Source organism: Schistocerca americana, chromosome 1, assembly GCF_021461395.2.
Source record: "Schistocerca americana isolate TAMUIC-IGC-003095 chromosome 1, iqSchAmer2.1, whole genome shotgun sequence".
Taxonomy (NCBI): Eukaryota; Metazoa; Arthropoda; class Insecta; order Orthoptera; family Acrididae; genus Schistocerca; species Schistocerca americana.
Window position 1 is genome coordinate 853,278,884 of NC_060119.1, and position 16,171 is coordinate 853,295,054.

A 16,171-nucleotide genomic window follows, 5' to 3' on the forward strand; every position below is an offset into this window, starting at 1 on the left:
GTTCTAAGTTCTAGGGGACTGATGACCTTACAAGGGAACCTCCCCATTGCACCCCCCTCAGATTTAGTTATAAGCTGGCACAGAGGATAGACCTTGATAAACTGAACACAGATCAATTGAGAAAACAAGAAGAAGTTGTGTGGAACTATGAAAAAATAAGCAAAATATACAAACTGAGTAGTTCATGGGAAGATAGGCACCGTCAAGGACACTGGGAACGCAGGAGCGCCGTGGTCTCGTGGTAACGTGAGCAGCTGCGGAACGAAAGGTCCTGGGTTCAAATCTTCCATCGAGTGAAAAGTTTAATTTTTTATTTTCATTTTATGTGACAAACTCTTACGTTTTCATCACTTTTTTGGGAGTGATTATCACATCCACAAGAAAACCTAAATCGGACAAGGTAGAAGAATCTTTTTACCGCTTCGCCAAGTGTACAAGTTAGGTGGGTCGACAACATATTCCTGTCATGTGACGCACATGCCGTCACCAGTGTCATATAGAATATATCAGATGTGTTTTCCTGTGGAGGAATCGGTTGACCTATGACCTTACGATCAAATGTTTTCGGTTACCATTGCAGAGGCACGTCCTTTCGTCTACTAATCGCACGGTTTTGCGATGCGGTCGCAAAACACAGACACTAAACTTATTACAGTGAACAAAGACGTCAATGAACGAACGGACAGATAATAAGTATGCAAAAATAAAGAAATTAAAATGTTCACTCGTTGGAAGACTTGAACCAAGTACCTCTCGTTCAGCAGCTGCTCACGATACCACGGGACCACGACGCTCCTGAGCTCACTTTGTCCATGATGTTGCCTATGCGACCCGTGGACTACTCAGTTTGTATATTTTGCTTATTGTTTCACAGTTCCACACAACTTCTTCCTGTTTTCTCTATTGATCTGTGTTCAGAGTATCAAGGCCTATCCACTGTGCCAACTTATAACTAAATGTGAGGGGGGTGCGATGGGGAGGTTCCCTTGTTAGTAGTTAAGTCCCATAGTGCTCAGAGCCATTTGATCCATTTTTGATCCACCCTCGCATTCGCGTTCCTCGCGAGCAGCGTGCAGCACAGCTGCGGGCGCGCGCTCTGGGGGGAAGGCGGCGCAGCTGGCAGCCGGGGCGGCTGCGGCTGCGGCTGCGCCTGCGGTGGGCGTCGGCCGTGCGATGTGGGTCACGCGTGTTTCCACAGGACAGGTCATACTCGCCTTTAGCCAGCCCGAAATACGTCCCGCTGCCGCTCCTAAACTTAGCGCTGCGTATGCGAGGCGCGGCCGGGCTTTTACTATGGCGCTACGACACGCCCGCTAGAGCACGTCGGCACGACCCTCACGGTTCCACTTCCGCTACCAAGCTCTCATTCCAAAAAAAATTGGCCGGATACCCTTTGCACACTCCCAGAACCTGCATCTCATTTGGAGGAAAATGCCCTATGCGCTTTTTCATTAGTGCAGGGATTCCGGCTTCTAATCGAGTGACTGATTTCCATTTTATTTATTTATCCTGATCTGATTAGGGCTATCAGGCCCTCTCTTACGCCGTACCAAAGTTTCATACATACATTACCTTTTTTTATATCATAACTCTGTTGTAGTTGTTGTGGTCTTCAGTCCTGAGACTGGTTTGATGCAGCTCTCCATGCTACTCTATCCTGTGCAAGCTTCTTCATCTCCCAGTACCTACTGCAACCTACATCCTTCTGAATCTGCTTAGTGTATTCATCTCTTGGTCTCCCCCTATGATTTTTACCCTCCACGCTGCCCTCCAATACTAAATTGGTGATCCCTTGATGCCTCAGAACATGTCCTACCAACCGATCCCTTCTTCTGGTCAAGTTGTGCCACAAACTTCTCTTCTCCCCAATCCTCTTCAATACTTCCTCATTAGTTATGTGATCTACCCATCTAATCTTCAGCATTCTTCTGTAGCACCACATTTCAAAAGCTTCTATTCTCTTCTTGTCCAAACTACTTACCGTCCATGTTTCACTTCCATACATGGCTACACTCCATACAAATACTTTCAGAAATAACTTCCTGACACTTAAATCTATACTCCATGTTAACAAATTTCTCTTCTTCAGAAACGCTTTCCCTGCCATTGCCAGTCTACATTTTATATCCTCTCTACTTCGTCCATCATCAGTTATTTTGCTCCCCAAATAGCAAAACTCCTTTACTACTTTCAGTGTCTCATTTCCTAATCTAATACCCTCAGCATCACCCGACTTAACTCGACTACATTCCATTATCCTCATTTTGCTTTTGTTGATGTTCATCTTATATCCTCCTTTCAAGACACTGTCCATTCCGTTCAACTGCTCTTCCAAGTCCTTTGCTGTCTCTGACAGAATTACAATGTCATCGGCGAACCTCAAAGTTTTTATTTCTTCTCCATGGATTTTAATACCTACTCCAAATTTTTCTTTTGTTTCCTTTAATGCTTGCTCAATACAGAGATTGAATAACATCTGGGAGAGGCTACAACCCTGTCTTACTCCCTTCCCAACCACTGCTTCCCTTTCATGTCCTTCAACTCTTATAACTGCCATCTGGTTTCTGTACAAATTGTAAATAGCCTTTCGCTCCCTGTATTTTACCCCTGCCACCTTTAGAATTTGAAAGAGAGTATTCCAGTCAACATTGTCAAAAGCTTTCTCTAAGTCTACAAATGCTAGAAACGTAGGTTTGCCTTTCCTTAATCTTTCTTCTAAGATAAGTCATAACTCTAACATGACAAATAGTATTTTATGAATGCGTGGGGTCTGTGCTTTTGGAACTGTCGAAAGAACAGACATCATGCTTTCATATACTTGATCTGCCTCAATGGGCAATGAATCCACTACCTTCAGCGCGGATTCACAGTTACGCCCGACTTCCAGTGGCAATCTCAAATTAGCGAGCACGGAGGACTTGGATGGGGACTGCGGATAGGTGGCGTTAGGTGGCGATGCGGGGAGGCGTAACGAGACAGTCCGCGCAATTGCGATAAACACTGTGTCGAGGTGGCACAGTGGTTAACGCAACTTGGCTCAAATGGCTCTGAGCACTACGCGATTTCTGAGGTCATCAGTCGCCTAGAACTTAGAAGTAATTAAACCTAACTAACCTAATGACATCACACACATCCATGCCCGAGGCAGGATTCGAACCTGCGACCGTAGCAGTCACTCGGTTCCAGACCGTAGCGGTCGCAGGGCCACTCCGGCCGGCGTTAACGCAACTGCCTAGTAAGCAGGATATGCAGGGTTCGAATACGTATCCGGCACAGATTTTCACTCGTCGCCGCTGATTCCGCATAAAGCCCCTTTACTTTCTCCCCACTCTGCCTTCAGTTCACATAACAAATAGTATTCACGGATTTGATTGTCTAACAAATAAAGTGGGAGATACAGGAGAACCAGGGTGAAGAAGCAGAGACAATAACTACGGAAGTATAAAAGCCGACTATACCAATGAAAATAGAGAAATTACCAGGGCTTAGAAACGTACTAACAGAACAAGCGAGGTATGGCCCGAGTATTATGTATGAATATCTAAGCAAGAATGCAGCCGAGAAAGTACTTTCACAGCAGTCGACTGGGCGGAGAACAAGATGAAGGCCTAGGAAAGTGTGGCTAAGTTGTGTCCAAGAAGGATGGGGAGAAGAGGAATGGAAGAGGATGAGGAGGAATGGCGAGATCAAGGCGCCTGGCGACAGCTGTAGGACTCCCCGGAACAACAAAAAGAAGAGTGTCTATAGCTACAATGTTAGAAAATAATACTATGAACTAATAAAGTTAATACTGGCAGTACTTGTATTACTGCGGCTGCTAGCACTAATAGCGATAATAGCAATAAAAAATAATAATGAAGATAGTGATAGAGGCAGATACAAAAAGAATTTATAGATGCCCAACATAAATGTTTTCTGATATAGCGAGTTATGGGGAAACTAAATTCAACGAGATTGTAGCAGGTAAGAAAACGGGGAAATGAGAAAGATATGGTTGGAAAGAAGGTTGTGCACGAGTATCGAGTGTGTAGAGGGACAATTGTAATTCTTATTGTTGCTTTAGGAGAGACGTCATTAACTGTCTTCTGAAACTGGAAATGTCACTCCGTTGTCCAGTACAGTGCGGGAGATTATTCCAAGTCGGCTTCCTGCTACTGAGAAGATCTTCGAGAAAGAGGCTGAACGATAACGGGTGTTTCTGTGCTGTTGTTCATGTAAGAGTGTTAAGGTCGAAGAGAGGTATGAGCGACAGTGTTCGTTGGTAAGATCACAGAAGAGACAGAATGTACGGAAATCTCTGCCGCTGTCTGCACGCAGCCTCGTTAGCCGTGCATATGATGGTGAAATATGATCAAAGAATCGAACATCACAGGTGTTCTGTATGGTGGCACGGTTTACAAAGCGTACCTACACCCTTGCTGTGTCAGCGCACTAGCTCGTTAGAACAGGCGATAATGCTGTCACTCCAGTTCATCCGTGTCATCGGAAATCGAATGAGATGCAACTACAAGACACCCATGGGCCTCTTTTCTATGCCCAGGCAAAACCAATTATCGTCATCTGCAGCGACATATTTTATTTAATTGAAAAACCATATTGAGGCGATTATCCAAGGTCGAGCGGTTCTAGGCGCTTCAGTCCGGAACCACGCGGCTGCTTCGGTCGCAGGTTCGAATCCTGTCTCGGGCATGGATGTGTGTGATGTCCTTAGGTTAGTTAGGTTTAAGTAGTTCTAAGTCTAGGGGACTGATGACCTCAGATGTTAAGCCCCATAATGCTTAGAGCCATTTGAACCATTTTGATTATCCAAGGGTAAACAGGAAAACACTATAATTTGCTACATCCTCGGTCCCGTTCCGTTCGTGTATGGTACAGGAGAAACGTGTATATGATCGTACCGTCACGGTCATTTCGTGAGGTCTACACCACCTGACAAAAAACGTGAAGCACCCAAAAGGGGAGGATGAAACAAAAAGCAACGCCAAGGGCTGAGAGGGTATGTAATGTTATTTTTTTATTACAAAATCGAGTCAAATTTACTTGACAGTATGAGTCCACTTATCAGTATGACGTTCCACCCAGCCTGCCGGGATACATGCACTTATTCAGTTGTCAAAGCTGTCATTAGAACGTTATATCCCCTCCTGAGGCAAGATGGCTGACAGCTGTGGTAACTTGTCCTTCATGTACTAGTTGCGGACACTGGAACGAGGCCACGTCCGATCTGGTCCCACTTACGTTCTATCCATATACCCACACAGGCTCCCCATAGCTTGACGCCAGGAGTAACACCACTGCGTCTTTCCGAAACATTGTAAAAACGGGACCCCTCCCTACATCGCCGCAATACTCAGCGACAATGACCATACAGGGAAGCACAAACGTTATTCATCAACGACCAGCCGCGCGCGGTAGCCGTGCTGTCTTCGGCGCCTTGCCACGGTTCGCGCGGCTCCCCCCACCCCCTTCCCCGTCGGAGATACGAGTCCACCCTGGGGCATGGGTGTGTGTGTGTGTGTGTGTTATCGTTAGTGTAAGTTAGTTAGATTAAGTAGAGTGTAAGCCTAGGGACCGATGACCTTAGCAGTTTGGTCCCGTAGGAACTTATCACAAATTTTCAGCCGCGCGGGATTAGCCGAGCGGTCTCGGGCGCTGCAGTCATGGACTGTGCGGCTGGTCCCGGCGGAGGTTCGAGTCCTCCCTCGGGCATGGGTGTGTGTGTTTGTCCTTAGGATAATTTAGGTTAACTAGTGTGTAAGCTTAGGGACTGATGACCTTAGCAGTTAAGTCCCATAAGATTTCACACACATTTGAACATTTTTTGAACAAATTTCCAAAATTTCGAGCACAAAGAGACGCCATTCACTAGCAGTCCATGCGTCCCAGTTACGGTAGCACCCCAAACGCAGCCGTTTGTGTCGTGGTGTTAACGGCAGCTGCGTCGGTTAATTCCCTAGTACGGCTGCTGCTAGTTTTCCACCACTGGCGGTGGACGACACAGACCGCTGCAGGGAGCCCGATACTTTTTCTCGTATGAAAGGCACAGATGTGAAGGGGTTACTATGTGGTTGGTGCACAAAACGGCGACACTCTCTTGTCGTGGTCAGACGAGGTCAGTCAGAACCTCACAATCCCGCGCAGTCCAACGTGGAGCCACTTTCACTTCCTAGTGTCCGATAAATCTTGATATTGGGCATTGCACCATCTGACCAACTGGCCAAATGGAGACCCACAATAAGGACCCTTCCAAACACTACCAGGGGTTGGTAGCGTTGTCTAACCCGAGAACGCGGCATCTCCGTGTCCTTCACAGTGATCACCCAACATCTGACGCTGTTCGCGACCCTTATACACGGAAGAATTAAAGAGACTGATACACCTGCCTAATATCGTGTAAGCATTGCATTTGGGGGGGGGGGGTGTTTGGGGGGGAAGAGTCCAAACATCGTGCAGGCCCCCCGCGAGCACGCAGAAGTGCTGCAACAGGACGTGGCATGGACTCGGCTACTGTCTGAAGTAGTGCTGGAAGGAACTGAAACCATGCATCCAGCATGGCTACCCATAAATCCGTAAGAGTACGAGGGGGTAGAGATCTCTTCTGAACAGCACGTTGCAAGACATCCCATATATGCTCAACAATGTTCATGCCTGGGGAGTTTGCTGGTCAGTGGAAGTGTCTAAACTCAGAAGAGTGTTCCTCGAGCAACTCTGTATTAAATTCTGGACGTCTGAGGTGTCGCAAGTCCGTCGTAATGCACGTAATCAGACAGGATCATTACGTACGTGTCACCTGCCAGAGTCGTATCTAGACGTATCAGGAGTCCCATATCACTCCAATGGCACACGCCCCACACCTTTACAGAGCCTCCACCAGCTTGAACAGTCCCCTGCTGATATGCAGGGTCCATCGATTCATGAGGAGGTCCCCATAGTCGTACACGTCCATCCGCTCGATACAATTTGAAACGAGACTCGTTCGAACAGGCAACATGTTTCCAGTCATCAACAGTCCAATGTCGGTGTTGACAGGACCAGGCGAGGCGTAAATCTTTGTGTCGTGCAGTCATCAAGGATACACGAGCGCGTCTTCGGTGCCGAAAGCCCATATCGATGATGTTTCGTTGAATGGTTCGCACGCTGACACTTGTTGATGGCCCAGCAGTGAAATCTGCAGCAATTTGCGAAAGAGTTGCACTTCTGTGACGTTGAATGATTCTCTTCAGTCGTCGTTGGTCCCGTTCTTGCAGGGTCTTTATCCGCCCGCAGAGAAGTCGAAGATTTCATATTTTACCGAATTTCTGATATTCACGGTACACTCGTGAAATGGCCGTACGGGAAAATTCCCACTTCATCGCTAAATCGGAAATGCTGTGTCCCGTCGCTCGTGTGCCGACTATAACACCACGTTCAAAAAAGCACAAATCTTGACAACTTGCTATTGTAGCTGCAGTAGCCGACCTAACAACTACGCCACACACTTGTCTTATGTAAGTGTTACCGACCGCAGCGCCGTATTCTGCTATTTACATATCTCATTTGGCGCTTTAGTATAAATATCCTACCAAATCTGGCAACAACACTAATAAATACGGGTAACACTGATGCACTCTGGTGGCCGTCCTGCCAGTCGCAGAGAACTGCAAACCTAATCTCTTACATATCGGCTGATGGTGTGTGCTTATAATAAATTGTATTAACATCCCATCATGTCTTCTAGGTGCTTCACTTTTTTTTGCTAGGCAGCTTATATATACGTAATATGTTGCACTAATATTGCTGCTCTCGGAATTTTAACAGTGAGGCTCTACTTTATGCTTAACCCTTTTCTTACGGGGTCTGTATTAGTATAATAAAAATCCTTGTATCGCCCTCGCCCTAATGATTGAAGAAGTGGTGAGATGCAGAAATTATAGTTGAGTTTCCCTTATCTGTTCTATTACTGCTACTGAGTAAGGGCCCAAAGTTTATGATCAGTACTCACGAGCCATCGAAAACAGCTTTGTGAGTTACTTACTTTGTGACTGAATTACATCTCATTGGAAATGGTAGGCACTTCCTTTGTAAGTTGGAACGTTGCAGAGACATTTTAGAAGGATAAATAACATCGAGTAGTAGCTTTGAGTCTGTCCGTGAGGTGTGTGTGGATGGCACTATATGACTCAATTTTAACGTGATTCGTTGATTGTTGTTGATTTGTGGGAGCGGACCAAACAGCGAGGCCATCGCTCCCATCGGATTACGGCATGATGGGGAACGACGTCAGCCGTGCCCTTTCAAAGGAACCATCCCGCCACTTGCCTTGAAGCGATTTAGGGAAATTACGGAAAACCTAAATCAGTATGGCCGGACGCGGGCTTGAACAGTCGTCCTCCCGACTGCGCTCGGTTTTGATTCGCCTAACAAACCCTGAGAGAACAGGTTTTTGACAGACAGACAGACAGACAACAAAGCGATCCTATAAGAGCTGCGTTTTTACCGAATGAAGTACGAAAGCCTAAAAGATAGTTATTTTTCTCTGTCAACTCTATGCATACGAGAAAACATAAGAAGTAAAACGAAAATGACTTTTCACACCGATTAAAATGGTTCGTCAAACTGGATAAAATATATAGTGCAAATGTTATATGAGGACTCATTGTGCACATGTTGGGCGACATCTAGTCGCACTTAATTCCTGAAATATTTTTCGTTTATGCCAGTTAATTGATCCATTATCAGCTATTATGTTCTCTGAATGTCGTGTCACATTTTTCTTTTACTGCATCATAATGTGTATACTTTTTAAGAAGGTAAGGTGCTACAAACGAGCCGGTGTGAAATTGGACATCCTGGGGAATCATCGGCGGCAAGTGAGAATGCGTGCCGGACTGGGATCCGAGCCCGGCATTTCCTGTTTACTTGGCAGCTGCGTTAACCACTGTGCCATCGGGACACACATTTTGTTGCAATTGCACGACAGGCTACCTCGGCACGCCTGCCGACCTATAGTGTCCCTTTCCATATACACTCCTGGAAATTGAAATAAGAACACCGTGAATTCATTGTCCCAGGAAGGGGAAACTTTATTGACACATTCCTGGGGTCAGATACATCACATGATCACACTGACAGAACCACAGGCACATAGACACAGGCAACAGAGCATGCACAATGTCGCCACTAGTACAGTGTATATCCACCTTTCGCAGCAATGCAGGCTGCTATTCTCCCATGGAGACGATCGTAGAGATGCTGGATGTAGTCCTGTGGAACGGCTTGCCATGCCATTTCCACCTGGCGCCTCAGTTGGACCAGCGTTCGTGCTGGACGTGCAGACCGCGTGAGACGACGCTTCATCCAGTCCCAAACATGCTCAATGGGGGACAGATCCGGAGATCTTGCTGGCCAGGGTAGTTGACTTACACCTTCTAGAGCACGTTGGGTGGCACGGGATACATGCGGACGTGCATTGTCCTGTTGGAACAGCAAGTTCCCTTGCCGGTCTAGGAATGGTAGAACGATGGGTTCGATGACGGTTTGGATGTACCGTGCACTATTCAGTGTCCCCTCGACGATCACCAGTGGTGTACGGCCAGTGTAGGAGATCGCTCCCCACACCACGATGCCGGGTGTTGGCCCTGTGTGCCTCGGTCGTATGCAGTCCTGATTGTGGCGCTCACCTGCACGGCGCCAAACACGCATACGACCATCATTGGCACCAAGGCAGAAGCGACTCTCATCGCTGAAGACGACACGTCTCCATTCGTCCCTCCATTCACGCCTGTCGCGACACCACTGGAGGCGGGCTGCACGATGTTGGGGCGTGAGCGGAAGGCGGCCTAACGGTGTGCGGGACCGTAGCCCAGCTTCATGGAGACGGTTGCGAATGGTCCTCGCCGATACCCCAGGAGCAACAGTGTCCCTAATTTGCTGGGAAGTGGCGGTGCGGTCCCCTACGGCACTGCGTAGGATCCTACGGTCTTGGCGTGCATCCGTGCGTCGCTGCGGTCCGGTCCCAGGTCGACGGGCACGTGCACCTTCCGCCGACCACTGGCGACAACATCGATGTACTGTGGAGACCTCACGCCCCACGTGTTGAGCAATTCGGCGGTACGTCCACCCGGCCTCCCGCATGCCCACTATACGCCCTCGCTCAAAGTCCGTCAACTGCACATACGGTTCACGTCCACGCTGTCGCGGCATGCTACCAGTGTTAAAGACTGCGATGGAGCTCCGTATGCCACGGCAAACTGGCTGACACTGACGGCGGCGGTGCACAAATGCTGCGCAGCTAGCGCCATTCGACGGCCAACACCGCGGTTCCTGGTGTGTCCGCTGTGCCGTGCGTGTGATCATTGCTTGTACAGCCCTCTCGCAGTGTCCGGAGCAAGTATGGTGGGTCTGACACACCGGTGTCAATGTGTTCTTTTTTCCTTTTCCAGGAGTGTATTTGACATGAACAACATAAACAACGACAAAAGAACTATACATACGTAATGTTGTGTGAACTTTAATGCCTAATTTTGATACGGACAAAGTGACAAAATAACTTTAAAGACAATTTATCGAGTCTGATAATAGAAAAAAGACATTATTCTCCGTGATATAAGACCGTATGTGTAAACTAAAGAACTGAACATTATAATCTTTGTTTGAGTGCAGAAGGTACGATAGTATTGCGATAGCTTTTGTCTTGCTCTCGTTTAATTACTAGAACATAATTGATGTGTAAAAGAGTTACGAAAACATAATAAGCTAATCTGGAGTGCAGAGTAATCATTTAAGGAACCCACGCCACATTTGTTATAACGCATGAGTTTGTGTAGTATTTTTTGCAGCTGCTGCGGAGCTAGCTGAGAAAGTTGGCCGCCATTACGCGGCGCATTTAAACTTTTTATTTCCATAGGAAATACGACGAAGCCGGAGCAGAAAAACTTCTTTAAAAATACTATCAAAATTAATTAGCATCAAATCACAAGATTTATTTTATCGTAAAGTGACTATTTTCAGTGATACAATTTATTGTAGGTCAGGTGCCTCTTTGCATAAATTTTATTACGCTATTTGTAGGGAGCCTGGCGCTCATTGTCGATCAGAATTTAAAGTTTAATTTGGCAACCTGCAAATATAATATTGCTTATTTGTAATTGTTTCTTACGTGGTTTAGCCGGCCGTTGTGGCCGACGGTTCTAGGCGCTTCAGTCTGGAGCGGCGTGACCGCTACGGTCGCAGGTTCGAGTCCTGCCTCGGGCATGGATGTGTGTGATGCCCTTAGGTTAGTTAGGTTTAAGTAGTTCTAAGTTCTAGGGGGCTGATGACCACAGATGTTAAGTCCCATAGTGCTCAGAGCCATTTGAACTATCTTACGAGGTTTTATGAAAGATACCTTTACGAAATTTATAGCTGTATGAAATTTAACTTCACGGACTTAATAGAATCCTCATATAACTTATAGCAGAGTCCGCCCCCGGTAGCTGAGTGGTCATTGCGACAGAATGTCAATCGTAAGAGCCCGGGTTCGATTTCCGGCTGGATCGGAGATTTTCTCCGCTCAGGGACTGGGTGTTGTGTTGTCGTAATCATCATCATTTCATCCCCATCGACGCGCAAGTCGCCGAAGTGGCGTCACATCGAAAGACCTGCACCCGGCGAACGGTCTACCCGACGGGAGGCCCTAGTCACACGACTTATAGCAGAAAGAGACATTACAGACCGACCCACATTTCCATCTTGCGCCACTTATCCGCAGCTCCGACCGTGTCCTCCATCCTCGCAGGAAGTCGGACACAATTGTACATCTGCACTATAAGTTGTGGGTTCATTGGGCATCGAAACGAATCAATTACATGAATGAGTGGCGTCTGCTCCTTCGGACATGTCTCAAAACAACTGAGGCGAAGCATTCGTATAACGGTGTGAAACTAATAGTGCCTCACAGATTCGAATGTCTGAGCAACTCTTCATTCGTACGCAACGGACTGTGTGATAAACGTATCAGTCTGGCCACGTTAAGTTGGTAGCAGTGGATGGTGGAGAAACTGGACGTGCACCTGCCGCTGGACCTCGTCGTCAACAGCAGCACCACACGGTACGTCGGATAAAAGGCGCGAACTTAATGCGCGCAGACGCAAATAATTACCGGGGAGCGGCGAGGGGCGTACACACAAACTGCGAGGGGGGCGACGGCCAGCGAAGCCACCGGGCCGGCTAATTTTAGCGGCGGGTCGCGCTTTTAAGGCGGCGGCGCGCAGACCGCCGGCTCGGACTGTGGGCGGGCGGCGCAGCGCCGGTCAGCCGGGCGGCGCGCGACTCGCCTCGCTGCCACAGCTGTGGCGGGCGCTGCCTGCCACCAGCCGTGCCCCACGACTCCGCGCCGCTCCTTACTCTCGGCCGCTGCCCCTCGATCTGTCCTTCTGCAAGTAGACTGCGACGAAATTTACTGTTTGCCGGACCAGGACTCGAAGCCGGACATGTGCCTTTCACCGACGATTCTCTTACGGTGGGCACAGAAGGAAAGCGGTTTCTTTGCGCAGGGGTGCCCAGCGCGATGCGGCTTGAACCAGCGCTCCGGCCGGTGTGGACGAGAGGTTCTAGGCACTTCAGTCTGGAACCGCGCGACCGCTACGGTCGCAGGTTCGAATCCTACCTCGGGCATGGACGTGTGTGATGTCCTTAGGTTAGTTAGGTTTAAGCAGTTCTAAGTTCTAGGGAACTGATGGCCTCAGATGTTAAGCACCATAGTGCTCAGAGCCATTTTTTTGAACCAACGCGGAAAACAGGGTCCTGTTCTTTACTGAGGCAGCATACAACGGCAGCCGACTGGCTCTGCCTCACGCCTGCCGGCGAGCCGGAATGTACGAGACTCTTCGCCTGTCACCGGCTGATGACGCGCAGCGCTGGCAGAATAGAGGCGCGAGTCCGGCAATCTTTCTCAAACGAGTTTACAGAGACTATTCGGTAAAAAAAAAACCTAATTTTTACGTTGTACGTATTGTATTGTATTGTATGTTATCCGGGGACCTAGAAACGACGGAGAGGCTCCGTCCCCGCCGCAGCCGCAGTGGTCCACAACCCCACGACGACCACCGCAGTCCACTTCACCCCTCCGCCGCCCCACACCGAACCCAGGGTTATTGTGCCGTTCGGCCCCCGGTGGACCACCCCAGAGAACGTCTCACACCAGACGGATTGTAACCCCTATGTTTGCGTCGTAGAGTAATGGTCGTGTACGCGCACGTGGAGAACTTGTTTGCGCAGCAATCGCCGACATAGTGTAACTGAGGCGGAATAAGGCGAACCAGCCCGCATTCGCCGAGGCAGATGGAAAACCGCCTAAAAACCACCCACAGACTGGCAGGTTCACCGGGCCACGACACAAATCGGCCGGACGGATACGTGCCGGGGACCAGGCGCTCCTTACCGCCTGGAAAGCCGTGCGTTACACCGCACGTCCAACCGGCCGGGCATAATTTTTACGTTACTAACAGCTTTACATGTCAGCTTCACGGTGAAATGCCCATCATCTCCATAATTGTCATACATATTGTGATATTTTAATAAGAAACTACGTGAAATGCGCAAAGTTTGCAATGCAAAATACGAGTCGCAATGATTTTGCGTTTGGTGCATATTACACCGTATGTTGCTGCGTACGAAATTTAGCTAACATTCATCTGTCTCCCATCTCGATAACCTGCATCGTATGTAACGCGTTCACTCCCGACCGCACGCGCTCTAAAATGAAGTATTCATAACCTACCTAATATCTCCTAACCCGTTCGAGAGAACGAAACGAGATTTTGTCAAATGATAGCACACACCGAGGAGACTATTTTGCCACATGGTTCACATACGAGCTGACAGTCACATCTACGTCGATATAGCCGAAGCTATAGTTCCTCTTTATTCCTTTTTTTCTCAGTCCAGTACTGTAATTTTTAAACATTCATCGACAGGTACTGAAAATAGAATTTGTTGGTATGAAGATACACGTGACATTTCTTCTTGTATGCTACTGGAAACCGGCACAAGAGGTTTTCCTCTCATGCCGCCTATTGCTTGTTTAATAACACACCCTATTTGAAGATTCTGTCGCGATGGCTGTTGCAAAGCGAGTTTGTGCAATTTATACTGTCTTTCGGCAAAAGAAGCATAATTAAACTTGTCAATAAGAGAAATGTAGGTTCATTCATAACTGATGATGCTTCTTCAAATGAGAAATGTATAACACTTCAGACAACAATATATCGCCAATTCTGTTGCAACTTTGGCGGAATCCCGTAACCCACCGTATTTTTAATAGTCATCGACTGGAATGAAAACTTACCAAAGTATTTTCTCGCTGTTCTTCACCTGAGACATATGAAAATAATTCGCAGCAAATAGTATACCATATTTTTGTTCCTACCCCTACCCCTATTCAGAGTGAAGCAGTGAACAAAAAAAAGTGTTGAAATGTGTGTGAAATCTTATGGGACGTAACTGCTAAGGTCATCAGTCCCTAAGTTTACACACTACTTAACCTAAATTATCCTAAGGACAAATACACACACCCATGCCCGTGGGAGGACTCGAACCTCCGCCGGGACCAGCCGCACAGTCCATGACTGCAGCGCCTGAGACCGCTCGGCTAATCCCGCGCAGCGCAGTGAACTTCCTCACCACAATTATCTTCTCATGTGTTTCGACAGGTTAGCCGAGAGAGCTAATGCACTGCTTCCTGGACTCGGGTAAGCGCGCCGGCCCCGGCTCGAACCCACCCGGCGGATTAACGGCGACGGCCGGTGTGCCGGCCAGCCTGGATGTGGTTTTTAGGCGGTTTTCCACATCCCCCTAGGTGAACACCGGGCTGGTCGCCACATCCCGCCTCAGTTACACGGCTCACAGACATTTGAACACTTTCGCACTACTCCATGGATTACACTAGTCGCAGACAGTTGGGGTAGACTGATTCCGTCCCGGGGGCATGGTTTGGCGGCAGGAAGGGCACTGGCCACCCCTTCCACTAACATTGCCAAATCCGATTAACCATGTCGACCCTGCCTAACTGCGGGAAAAGGCACAAGCGAAAGAAAGAAAGTCTTTATTTATTTATGCCACGTTAAAGTTTGTTTCTTTAGCCAAACCAAAACAGATGATAAAACAACTTATTGATTATAGGCCGAAACGGAAAGTAGTTGATCATCAAAGCCACCCAGTGAGGGTGCAAATATTTTTTACCAACTTGTTTGTATAAAATTGCAAGAACAAAGTTTTGCGGTAGTTCTTATTCAGGCGCCTGCCATTCGAAGAATGACCTAATTATGTATTTCCGGCACTGCCAAGGTGCTCCTGCTGCGACAGGAGTGGGTTCACCCCTTTGTTTTGACAGTCATCTCTTGTGTTTAATTTTTGTTATGTTTTGGCCATCTGCTGTTCCCGCCAACAGCGCTTCTGAAAGGCACTGATTCATGGCAGTGCTTTACGAGTTTCTCTGCCATGGATGTTGGAAATACGGGCTAGCATGCTCAAGTTACTCGTCCTTAAGAACCAGCGTATTCGCTTCCAATCACCACCCATTTAGGAGGACTAGGGAAAGAGTGGAGCATCATCTCCAGACAAAAACCTCCTCCCCCCTCTTTCTTTTACACTAAGTCACTGCATTTTAAACCGGCGATGCAAAGTAGCTTAAACCTAGTACCTACGTGTGGCGGACCACTGAAGGGCGACAACAACAATACAAAAACCCTATATTCAGTTTTTTCCTCCGAGATATCTTGTTAGACGGTATGAAATAGTTATATCATGAATCAGATTTGCTTTTCTGTACCTCGGTTACTAATGAAGTTTGAAAGCGCATTGTTGTTTGTTTTATGAGCCGGCCGGCCAGATTGGCCGAGCGGATCTAGGTGCTACAGTCTGGAACCGCGCGACCGATACGGTCGCAGGTTCGAATCTTGCCTCGGGCATGGATGTGTGTGATGTCCTTAGGTTAGTTAGGTTTAAGTAGTTCTAAGTTCTAGGGGACTGATGACCTTGGAAGTTAAGTCCCATAGTGCTCAGAGCCATTTGAATCATTTTTATACAATAAAAGAAAGAAGTGTAGAAAGAATCTGATCTGCCACCTGTGTCTGCATGCCTTTACCTGTTTGTAGCTCTTGAAAACGGACAAATTCTTCAACCTCAGTTTTCACCTTTTAGCACTGACTTCTCT

At 47.7% G+C, this 16,171-nt stretch overlaps 1 protein-coding gene across 5 annotated transcripts in view; it reads right to left on the reverse strand.

Annotated features, from left to right (window-relative positions):
* The window catches only part of LOC124613439 (leupaxin), a 482,569-nt gene that overhangs the window by 107,010 nt on the left and 359,388 nt on the right, over positions 1–16,171 (reverse strand). The window lies entirely within an intron of this gene.